The sequence below is a fragment of the Nestor notabilis genome, unplaced genomic scaffold (assembly GCF_000696875.1).
Source record: "Nestor notabilis isolate BGI_N333 unplaced genomic scaffold, ASM69687v1 scaffold34365, whole genome shotgun sequence".
NCBI classification, from domain to species: domain Eukaryota; kingdom Metazoa; phylum Chordata; class Aves; order Psittaciformes; family Psittacidae; genus Nestor; species Nestor notabilis.
This window is the reverse complement of record NW_009929476.1, coordinates 30,075-39,280: the sequence shown is the minus strand read 5'-3', so window position 1 is coordinate 39,280 and position 9,206 is coordinate 30,075. Positions and strand designations below refer to the sequence as shown.

The following is a 9,206-nucleotide window of genomic DNA, read 5'->3' as shown; positions in this document are numbered from 1 at the left end:
GGGAGGGAAAATGGATTGCAGGGCTCCTCAGCTCTGCTTTTGTCTAAGAAGTGCTTTGTAATGTCATACGCTTGCCGACCTACTAAAATTAAACAGCCTCTTTGAAGCGACTGGAACAAGAGCCTCCTGTATGAGGCTTTCCCGTGAGGGTAGATGTTACAGCTCTGTCCATTGTTTTGGAAGGAGGATCATGCTCTTTATTTAATTATTTGAGTGGCATTTGCATTTCATTGCTCAGGCTGTTCTTATTAATGCTCCAGTGTTTTACTGGCTTTGAGGGAAGTAAATAAGCCAGGCTGTTATACTTCTGGAAGGCTTTTAGTTGTTAGCAGGTTTTCCCTTAAAGTCTTCCGCTTCTTGGTCACCAGTGCTGTTGGGGAAAATTTGCATCCAAATATAACACCAGGTTTCATTGTCTTATCCATATCCCCTCCCTATTTCTTTGTGTGGTTGTTTTAGCCAGTGTTTTCCAGGACCATTTGCAAATGGTCCGTTTGCATGATGGGTGCAGGGACTCTGCTGCACTTTCAGCTTCATGTGGCTCAGGCTTTGGGTATAACTGCTGTGAGTGCGTCTCTGGTCAGCAATTCCCTGTGGTTTCCTTGTCCTTGTAGCCTGGTGTGGAAAGACAATGTTCAAAGTGAGACAGGGACAGGAGTGGGAGCATGCAGACAGGCTGGCAAGGGGTCCAGACTTGCCTGGCCTCCTGGATGGCAGGAGTTCTTTGGCTCTGAATAATTTACAGCTTGGTCTGTGCCACAAGCAGTCTAAGCCAACAGCACTGAGGGGCTCAGCGCTGAGAAGGGCTGTTGCTAAATCAGCCTGTTGACTGTTCTCCAACTCTCCTCCTAACAAGGAAAATATGTGAGGAAACCTGTTCTTTGGTGGTGGCTGCTGCTGCAGAAGTGCCCTTGTCCCCCTGAGCTGCATTGGGTCCTCGTGGCTTCTCTGTGCCAGGGTTTGGCTTTGTGCTTCAGTAACCAGAAGGTGACATGCAGTATTTATGGAGCAGAAAAACCTTTCTGTGCAAAGGGAAGCAGCTTATCCCACAGCAGCTGCTTTGGAATCCATAGCACTGAAATGAAAGCACAAACCAGCAAATTCCTTGTGCTTTTATACCTGGTCAGCATCAATCTGAAGGAGGAGAACCCCAGCTCTCACACAGGGCAGAGCAGAAGCCCAGTGTGAACCACAGGCAAGGGCTTGGAGGACCCTAGTGGGTCCACAGAAGTGTAACTGGTGAGATGACAGCATCCAGCATGATCTTCCTCAGCATATAAATACACTGCAGAGATAGTATGCCCTCACCAGCACATGCTGTCTCATTCTATTCCCCCTCCATCATCTTCTCTTTGCTCATGGCAGAGGCCAAGCACTCTTGTGCTGGTTGAAAACAGCCCAGGGGTGGCAAAACTGCAGTGGCATGAGTTTTCATGATTTTATTTCATTTTTATTATAAGCCCTGTGGCATTCGATGTTGTTTTGCATAAATCCCAGCTGCTGGAAATGGGGGCACCAAATGAAAGCTGAGAATCTCATGCTAGTAAACAAAGAAGAGTCTGGTTTGAGTCCTTGTGGTTGGTACACATCTTACAGTCCTTTTTTCTGAAGAAGTGTGGAAACACAAAGGCAAGCCCCCTTCACCCAATATATATGCAACTTCAAAAAAGGAATCTTTTTAAAGCTATTTTGTGACTCATGAATGGGACTAAGGTGTGGGGTTTGATCGCTTGGAATCAGTGGTGCTGAATTTGCACTGATAATTATTAGTATGCGGGAAAGAAAAACAACAGACCTTGTGTGTTGTGTCCCTCTCGAAGGCTATGTGCTTTGTTGGTTGTTTTGGTTTGTTTTTTTTCCCCCTTCCAAAACAACACAAAGACTGAAACCTCAAAGGAAGGGAGGAACTTTTAATCTCCTGCTTCTGAATATCTCTGTTGCTTCCAAGTGTCTCCTCTCTCAGACAGAGGAGCAGTAAGACAATAAGATGACTGAGGAGGAGAGTCTTCTTTGGAGTGATGAACTCCAGCTTTCCTGTGGGAGATCTCTGCTCCTAGGGGATGGTGGGCATCTCCATCAGACAATCAACACACTGATCGTAAGAGTGGGGCCGGAAACACAGGATCCCTCCTGCAGGAGCCTGCCAAGATGCTCCAGCATTGAGTTTACAAGATGCTCTGGAAATTAGTTGCCATGTCAATTGGCCCTGGGTATTTAACCACAGGACTCTCTCAGGGGTGGTACAACTTCCCTAGCAAAGCACTGGGGAATTCTTCCCCCCCTCCCTCCTTTTCTCTAAACCATCGTTGCTATAGCAAATGGGTTTTGAATAAACAGACATTTCCTGGAGATCAAAGCAAAAACCGCTGTACCATGCAGGTAACCCTGCCTTGCCAGAGCATTTTGGGGATGGCTGATTTAATCAGCTTAGAGTTTCTTCTCACCAGCCCGCTGTGTGGGTATGTTAACTCGTATAGCTTGCAGATAGACACCAGCTTTGTAGCTAGTCTTTGTACTTCCCTTAAAAAAAACCTTTTGCATTTTCTGTGGGCAGGCTCTGACCTGTTTAGCCAGGGATGTTTTGGATTGCTACCCCTTTGATATGGATGTTGACTGGAGATTTGGGCATTCTTGAAAATCCTGTATCGTAAAGAAATGTTCATTATCCCATGCACTAGACTGCTGGGCTATGTAAAGCATCTGCAGCTTTTAATTCTCTTAAGCTGGAAATACCTTTTCTTTAAAACAAACAATAAAGAAAGCTGATAACCATATCGGATTCCCTAAGGTTTTCCTTAGCAGAGGAAGGTTATTGCAGCTTGCAGGGATATCTCACAGGGTGAGCAGCCTGAACTGTGGCTGGATGCCCACACGGGACCCTTCACTTGAATGCTGTTCCAGACCGGGGCTCTCCAGGCTTCTCAGTCATGTGTCCCCAAGGAATCCAAGGGCTATTCGTGTTCCTTTAAAATTTAACTTGGCAGGAGAGCTGCAGTCTAAACTGGCCCTTCCTGCTTGGCCTCATGCTCCTGAAGCTTTGTACCAAACATCCCCCTGAAGTGCTTGAACAGTCCTCTGTGGTTTGCGAGTGTCAAGCTGCGCGTAGTGCTTGAGCATAGCAGAGGAGAGACCCAGAAAAACAAAGTTAAGTTTGTTAAACATCTAGCCAATGTCCTAGAGGAACAACCCTTTCCTTTCTATTCCTCAGTAACTTGTGCAGGATGGGTAGGTGAGGAGCAGATGTGGGCAAACATCTGCATGCATCATGTCAGGGCATTGCTACGCCCCTGGAGGCTGGGAGTGCAGCAGGGGTATCACTGTGTTCCCTTCCTGTCCTTAGAGTCAGACAGACGCATGTCGTCTTGGCCAGGGCTGGAAACTGGAAAAAGCAGTGTAGCCGAGTGGTTCTTCTGACACTCTCATGAGTTTTTGGGGTCAAGCAATTTGCTGTTCAGAGCAGCATAATTGGCCTGGGTGGATGATCATTTGTGCTTCTACCTTGGGACCATACCTTTGCCAGCGGATGTTGTGGAGCGGGTGTCCAGGTGGCATCCTCCATCCCCTCCCTACCGCCTACTGTCTGCCCATAAAGCAGTAAGGTTTCTCCCTGCCTGCCCTTATGCAAGATGTTTACTGCCTTTCCCAAAGACATGGAGATCTAAGTCATCTTTTGCCCTCCTCTCTACTGTAAAGCTGGGCAGTGGGTTGCATGAGACCAACATACCTGTTCTGTTTTGTGAACGTGAGCTTTGGCAGTCAGACTCCTGGCAAATCACTGGAAATGCTATTTCTGGGTAAAACTGGGGCTTTCCCTTAAAACAAGGATGGAATCGGGGTGATTTTGATCAACCATCAAGAATGACTTATGCAGCAGGTAAATTACCATAGCCCAGCCAAGTTCAAGAGCGCTTCTTCTACAGGTAGTAACATGACAATGCAAACTAGAATAGAAGCCTTTGTCTACCATCCTTTATAGAGGGTAACATTACAAGACAAGGTTATTGAAGCAATAATAATGCCTTGTGATTACATACCCTTGTCATCTATACTCCATGGAATGTTTTATAAAAGAGACCTGGTGTCATTAGCCTGGTTATTAGAAGGGGGAGTGGAGGCACAGACAAGAATTTGCCTAAAGTTTACCCAGCAGGTAAATGGTACTTGGGAATAAGTCTTATGTGCTGAATCCCAGTCCGGGGTTATAACCACGAGGCCATAGTTTTATGAAAAGAAAGCAGCAGACAAGAAGCCTATAGGCAAATCAGCTTTCAAAGCACTTGAAAACTTTGTTTAGAAATGTATCACAATAAGCCATGTTCCCACTTGGCTGGCTTACCCAGGGAAATGCTAAGGAATGATGTTTGCATATAGATGAATATTTATGAGCTATCTATGTATAGGAGACAGTGCCTGGAAACCTAGCTTCAGCCTGTGCCCTGGAACGAGCGATAGATTGCAAGTTTAAAGTTCTTTATTTCAGATATAGCCTGAAAGTTATAATTTGGGAGAAAGGGATGGCCTTGTGCAGACTTATGGCTTGGGGTGATTTCTACTGACTTCAAAGCCCTCACTGAAACAGTTAAATAACATCTTGTGTGATGGATCCAGCCACCTTGTGTTGTGAATTTGGATGATCAGAACAAATAGCTGTTTCTAGGGAGATACTAGGCAGGAGTAGAAAACTTATCAAATCCTTTGCCACCCCTTCAACGAGTTCTCCTCCCGGCTTAGGTGAGGCTTTGAGGCTGTGTTGGAACAGCTGACTGTTAATAGAAGACACCAGGAAACTCGTCCTGGGTCAAACTCCAGCATTTGCAGTGAGCTCTGCCCTTTTGAAATGCATCATGTATTTCAGATGCTGGCACAAACTTGGGGCGCTTGAGGTTAGTAAATCTTTCCACTGGAGAAGCAACTTGTTCCTTTTAGCTATTTGGATTTGAAAGGATCTTCAGCATTTTGCTGCCCATCCAGTAACAAACGCTCATGTGAACTGAGTGGCCTCTAAATGCTGATTAACTTGGGAAGAGAAGGGGATCCCAGCCCCAGCCCTCCAAGCAGCAAAGGCCTTGCCCCATGGCCGGGCAGGGAGCCATTGCCTGGGTGTTTTTCTGGTTTCTATAGCAAACAAGAGTGCTGGCTTTCCTCCCAATGTCCCTGTGTCCCTGTTCCACAGAGCATGAGGCTGCAAGTCCAGGCTCTGAAGGGAGAGCTCATGAACAAGCCTGTGCATGTTGCCATTAACCCTTCCCACAGCACTCGGCATCCAGGTACCACTGCCTGGTCATGGCCATGCTGACCCTCTCTGCTTTACAGCTCATAGCTGTTTGTGTTCCCTGGCCATAGGTGGTCTCAGATTCTCATCCCTCTGGGATGCTGGTTAGCAAGTCGGGATGATGAATTCAAAGGGGTCAGACATCAGCCCTTGTCAAAAGAAACTGAATGCCCTGTGTGATTCTAGCACGGGGAAGGATGCTTTTTGCAACGTCAAAACTGCTTTGTTAAGCTAAAAGGAATTCTGATTTGTTCTGCCAAAATCTCAGTAGGAATGGGAATATTTCTGCCAACCTGAGGGGGTAGTTCAAGGAAATATTTTGTCATCTCAGAATGATTTAGATGTGAAGACCTCATCCCCAGTCTCCCTGTGATCATCAGGGAGCTCTGCGTTTAGAGAGGACTATGCAGTGTCATTTGACTTTGTTCTTGATAAAGCTTTCCTGCTCTGGAACTCCATAAGCCTTGGGATGCTGCCCTGCATCTTCTTTCCCCCACTTGCTATGGGGATAGACCTTTTCTAAATTTCAAATATTTTTCTCTGTAGGTTATTTTGTTCAGAAAAGTGGGGAGAAAAAGTTTATTATATTTGAAATCTCTGAATAGTGTCCTTGTCTGCAAGGGAAAATTGGCAAGCTTGGAGCACTCTCTTACAGAGAGCTAATTATTTCGCTTCCACCTACAGCATACTTGTCACGTCAGACAAGCTGTTGACATTTGTGCTCTGCTGTGGCAGCACAGAGGCTTCTGGTGACTTCTGTATTGTTTTGTGGCCTCTCCAGTGTGTGCTGAGGGCCGCTGCAGTAGAGGGGAGTGTGGAGCTAATGGCTTTTGCAGGTGCAAGTGGTTCTTGGGTGCTAGTCCCCTCTTGCTTTGGTGGCCTCGTGGGGCTTTTGGAAGTGAGGTTGGGAAAGACAGTGTGTGTTCTCGGTGGGTAGCAGGCTGCTGTAGTGTCCTTCCCTGTCTTCAGCCCCCAGCAAATCACTAGAGCAGCTCAGCCTTGCTTTGAATCACCATTTGGCTTATGAGCAACACTGGTGTAATCAGTTCCCCCTTTTCTTACAGCCTCTTTGCCTGTGTTGGGTGAAAAGCATTGGGCAGGAGGGTGGTGGGGAAAGTGCCAAGTTACGTAGGTGTAGGAATGCGATCCACCTCCTCCCTCTGCTCCATAATGTAAACTTGCTTCTTGGACTTCAGTCGGAGCAGGGCAGGCTGGCCAAGATAATGGGGGGACTCAGCATGCTTACAAATAAAATCACTAGTCAGCACAGCCCTTGATTCCAAGGTGGTGCTCCCCAAAACCAGCCCATGTGGTCCTGCATGCTATGGGGGACAGAGGGGAGCTTCTTCTGGGAGGGCTGGTTGGTATTGCTCATCTCCTCTTGCAGCCAGCTGGACAGCATAGCTTCACCATTAACCACCAGAACCTGGGTTCAGATGTCAAGCAGATGGAGTAAAGGACATGCCCCTTGACCGTGGCTAAATGCGGTTTCTGTGCCTAAATATATCCCTGTGTTCTTCCCACCAGTGAGGAACAGCTCTGTCCTCTGGGGGTTGTGTCACTCAGAAGCTGAAGCCCCTTTCTCAGTCCTGGGAGGTAGAAACGTGTTCAGAGATTTTGCTGGAGCCATGAGGATGGGCTCAGCCCATCAGCTCGAGCGACATGATGGGCTTGAAGGGACAGAGGATGGAACCAAGTGGGGGTGGCTCCTCACCCTGTGCTTGGGTGTTTGGTGCAGTTGGAAGCCCTGACAGATAGTGGGGCAGGATACAAGCTTTTCATGGGGTCTCCCCATGTGTCCAGCCATAACTGGGCTCTGGAGGCAGTGCTGGTATCTCAGGGTACACATGGAGCTTGCAGTCTGCATCCCAGGTGGCTGCCGTGCATGTGGGACTGGGCTTTGTCTGTGTGCCTCTGGCACAGAGTGGTCTCGGAGTGGAGCTTGACATCTAGATCAGTCATCTGCCTGTGTGCTTTTGGGCAAATGGCCATCTATGTTCTTTGTGCAACACTTCATCTTTGCTGCAGCCAGTGTTGCTGGACCAGCAGTGTCCCCACTAAGGGTGTTTTGTAGATCTCAGCCCCCGCTACAGATGCTCCTGACCTCACCCGTGTCCTCTCAGTGCCACAGTAACACGCAGAGTTTGACAACAGAGCTGGCTGTTGTCAGTCCTGTGTTTTCCATGGCATGTGTATTAGGGTGCTAAGCAGCAGTGTGGGATGGCCACCAGCAAGCTGCTGCGTGACTGATACTGAAGAACAGGATGGGAAAGCTGGTGTTCAGTAGCTAATGAACACCCGTTGCAAGTAATGGGGCAGGAAATTTTCCTCCTGTTTTAGAACCGGGTCTGAGGGATGTAGGAAGATGCTTTCCTGGACTTGCTCGGTCTCCTTTGCCTCTGAGTTGAGACCAAAAGCCCTAGAGACTGTCTGGGCTCTTGGCTTCCCACTGCTCCTGCAGGGCTTGGAAAGGAGCCTCCCATGGTGTATGATCCAAATGCAAGGAGGAAAGATCTGCCTTGCTGTGACTCCTCTGTACCCTGTCACAGATGGGAAGGTCTAGACAGTTTCCTCCTGTCTTTCCACCACCACCTGTGATGCCAGGAGAATCATCCTATGCTACAGATGCCATGGTGTGGGCTTTGTGAGGGGCCTCCTGGAACCCTGGTCCTGCCCTGGGAAAGGAGGTTCTGACCCCTAGGAAACCAGGAAATGAGGAAATGTTTTGGGTGGGTTGGGGCAGCACACATAGGGTGCTGTTCCCAAGGTGGGCTCTTCCCATGGTACTGGGGAGGGGATGCAAGGTCTCATGTGCCATCAGTGCCCAGGACCCTGCCTGTGCGTTTGCTGTGCTGGGTCCATTTCTGACCATGGAAGGGTGATTCTGGGCTTTGTGGCCGAAGCCTTTGCCCTCAGTGGCCACAGTGCAGGGAAATTGTTGAGCTGTCCCCATGGGGCTCTGCCGTAGGGACCGACCTGCCTCTATCCCACTGGTGGGGCAGACAGGGAGAGGGGAAGAGGTCTGCAGCTGCAGTGGCAACAGCTATTACTCAATGCAGTCATCTGTTGAAATGCCGGCAGCAGTGCATGCCTTGTGGTTTGCACCCAAGGTGGTGATGCCTCGGCCGCCTTCTCACCTCCCAGCACCAGTTTTGCTGTGGTGGGAGGAGGACCCAGACTTCCCTCTTTGGGCAATCCCCCTACAAAAAAGCAGGGCCTGTTCTCTCACTGTAGCCTAAAAAGCAGCATTGTAAAGTTCATCTAAAGGGGGTTTCTTTCCCCCTTTCCACCCACAACCCACCACAAGCAGGGTCCTCTAGTTCCCCTGCACTGGCACTTGTTGTGAGGCTGGCAAGGAGGCAACCTGGAGAGCATTTCTCCTCGCCAGCTGCTCTAAATGAAGCACAGTTTACTTCACCACATTTACTTATCTCCCCAGACTCTCCATGCTGATACAAGGCAGGCGAGCTTGGGGCTGCGCTGCAGGGTGCTTCTGGCTGTGGGTGACAAGGATGCCTCTAAGTTGCCCCATTAACATGGCATGGCCAAGAGGCTACATGTGGCTGATGGAGGCTGTCACCACAGCAGGATGCTGCTGGTTACTTTTTCCCTGGCAGCAGGCAGCCGCTTAAAGCAGCAAAATGAAACCCTCTGCTGCAGATTAGGAGAGGAAATTGCTGAAGTACTTCAGTTTTGAAGCAGGTTCTGGGCCAGGGAGGGTGGATCTGGCAGCAGACAGATCCTGGGGACACAGGCAGCCTCCGTGCCCGCTGGCCCTGAGAAGGGAGGTTGCTGGGTGATTACAGTGCTAAGCATGGTGTGCATCCGTGTAGTAATGCCTGATGCTCTGGAGCACCACTATGCCTCCAAAGCAATTGGACTATTCAGTGTGCCACTGCAAAAGCAGCAGTCACAGGAAAAGCCTGCAGGCACC

At 48.9% G+C, this 9,206-nt stretch overlaps 1 protein-coding gene across 1 annotated transcript in view; it reads left to right on the top strand.

Moving 5' to 3' along the window:
• Nucleotides 1-9,206, top strand: part of LOC104406096 (serine/threonine-protein kinase 10-like) — a gene marked incomplete at its 5' end in the record, with an annotated part of 41,101 nt that overhangs the window by 9,934 nt on the left and 21,961 nt on the right.